Raw genomic sequence first — 2,606 nt, forward strand, 5'->3', positions numbered from 1 at the left:
AGTGGGAAGAGGCTGGGAACAAATGACACATGAAGATAAAAGGAATGATCCTAAAGATAACTTCTCTCTCTCTCTCTTTTTTTTTTTTTCCTACTTTTTATCTCCCTGGTTTTTGAGAAATTTTTGGCTCTGCTCAGGTCCCTGTCTTGTCATTCCCATATTCCTGGCTCCTTGGCCCTGTCCAGAGCCTGTCTTGGGCTTTGGGACTTATCTTGTGGGTCCTCCATAGGTCTGTAAATAGCCCAGGCTAGTTAGTAAACTGAGTATCTCTCTCAGGTCCCCGATCTGATCTAAACACTCCAAAATAGGATTTTTTTTAAAACCAACTCCCTGGCTATTAAGCTGATAAGAACAGATACTACACTTGAGCTTAGCTAAAAGACCAAGAAGCAATCCTAGTTTCTAGCTATCAAAGCTTACACGCTTGGATCATAGCTAGTCCTGGAGACAAAATCTCCATGTTTCTTAAGATGTTTCTGAATGTTTGCCTCAAGATGAAACTTAGATTAAAATGGAAAGCTGTCTTAGAGGACAACAGAAATTGCCAAAGAACCGTAGGTGGATGTATGTGGCAAGAGAGGAGCAAAGGTAGGACCATTCTGCATGGAAGAGTGCTGGCTTCATAGCAGAATCCTCTGTTTCTCCCGCGACGGCTGGTGGTCTGCAGCTCGCAGTGGGGGAGAGTCCTGAAGAATACAGACTCGGCAGATGGCACGTTATACTTGGTTATATTTGCAGAAGTGGGAGGAGCCTGCGAGTTTATGGAGTTCAAACTCCTTCAAGCTCAGAAAGGAGATACACCCAAGATCATGGCAATCACGTGGCCTCGTGATGTCGCAAAGGTTTTAGTGCTTTGAATCAAAATGGGGAGAGTAGAGTACCCTTTGTCTCGAATTCAAACAATCCGAGGAATTCTCCAGAGTTGCAAGAAGTACCAGCCCAGAGTAGATTTGAAACCTGGCTGTATGAAGAACAGTCGAAGGACGCAAGCATGCCTGGTCATGGAAGAGGGGACAATGGGGACACGGGAGGTGACATCGGGCTGTAAAGGGCTGACACAAAGAAGGGGCTTATGTTTTTCTCCTGTGTGGTTCCACAGGACTGAGCTGGGCTTTGTGGGTCCAAGTTACAGAGAGGGAACTTCTTCTTCAGCTCAAGGGAAACCCTTCCTGCTGCCTGACAATGAAGTATACACAAAAGTAATGAGTTCTCTGCCAGTGGAAGCTCTCAAGGGGAGACTAGATGGGAACCTGGCGCATCGTCGAGGTGGCGTTGACCTCAAATGGCCCCTTAGAATTTGAGACGAACGTGGTGCGCGTACCCCTCTGTCTGACGATGGTTCTGGTAATTAGGTGCCAGGATGGCCATTGATGTTATCATTCTCAGAAGGGCAGAGCTGCTGTACTGCTCTCTTCTGACTTCGGTGTGCCACAGTCTGAAGTTGCTGAGTGTAGCCTCATGGAGGGCGAGTAGGCTCAACCTCCCTCGTCAACCGACCAATGATGGCGGCTCCTGGAGGCTGCATGAGAGGCGACTTGCTACAGCAGGAGCCACGTCTTGCAGGATGGCAACCTGCCGGATATATACCTGCCATCCCCCGTCATCTCCGTTCTTTTTCTAAACAGAAGCCTTTTGGCTCCATTCCTTTGTCTTGCTACAGTTCCCCCTGGTCTGTCTCTCCTTCTTTCTCTTCTACTTGTTCTAGACAGTGGCTCCTTTCCTCTTCTATAAAATAGGCGTTTCTAGGACCATGTCATTCATAAAAGCAGGGCACTGGGACAGGAGGGGTGAGCTAAAGGTGTCCAGGAATCTCCCTTTCCCTTTCGCCTTCCCTTCTGCTATTAGCTGGACTGACGCTGAAACCCTGTGGGGCCTTGTTAAAATGCAAAGACCATCCCATCCCCACCCAGGAGGCAGTTACCCAAGTAACAGCTAGACACGGATTATGTAGTACAGATTGTTTCTTCTAATTCTTTTCCTCTGAGAGTATGGGGGCCTGGGTGAGGAAGTTGAGAAGAAAGAGGGAGAAGTCAGGGTCTAAAGCAGGGCAGGGAAGGGAGCCACGAGGGCTGGGAACTTCCAGACCTGTAAACTGTCTCATTTGGAAGGGGCCTTGGTAGTCTGGTCCGACTTCCTCTCTGTGTAGATGCAGAAACCAAGGACCCCAGAGGCAAACAGGTTTGACCAATGTCATGGGTGACAAAGGCACACTCCCGTCTTTAGGAGTCCTTGAAGGTTTCTGCCCAAGGGTTTTCCCAGGGTGGAAGTGAGTTTCCTCAAGTTGGAAAATCTGGGTACACTGTGGTCACTGCAGAATGACAGAAAGCAACATAGGGCTATATCTTGACTTGAAACTGTGTCAGGGCTAATCAGTGCTCCTTCTCTGGTTCATGTATTTTGGAGAAAAACAAACGGATAGCCATTTCCTCCTTCATAGCAAGTGTAGGAAACACTAAAGGATGCTCTTGAGTTTCTATCTCTGGATGGCAGATCTTATGTTACACATCTTCTCAGGCCCTTATCTTCAACATTTTTGCCCGTAGGATTCCTAGCACAAAGTAGGTACTTCCCACATGCTTTCAAAGTAGGCTAAAAATCCACCCCTC

At 47.7% G+C, this 2,606-nt stretch overlaps 1 pseudogene; it reads right to left on the bottom strand.

Moving 5' to 3' along the window:
• Window positions 1-232: 232 nt before the first annotated feature.
• On the bottom strand, window positions 233-394 carry LOC124516647 (uncharacterized; annotated as a pseudogene).
• Between the last annotated feature and the right edge of the window lie 2,212 nt (window positions 395-2,606).

Source organism: Lynx rufus, unplaced genomic scaffold, assembly GCF_022079265.1.
Source record: "Lynx rufus isolate CCGP_SWC_20201006 ecotype Redwood Valley unplaced genomic scaffold, mLynRuf1.p SCAF_2, whole genome shotgun sequence".
NCBI lineage: Eukaryota > Metazoa > Chordata > Mammalia > Carnivora > Felidae > Lynx > Lynx rufus.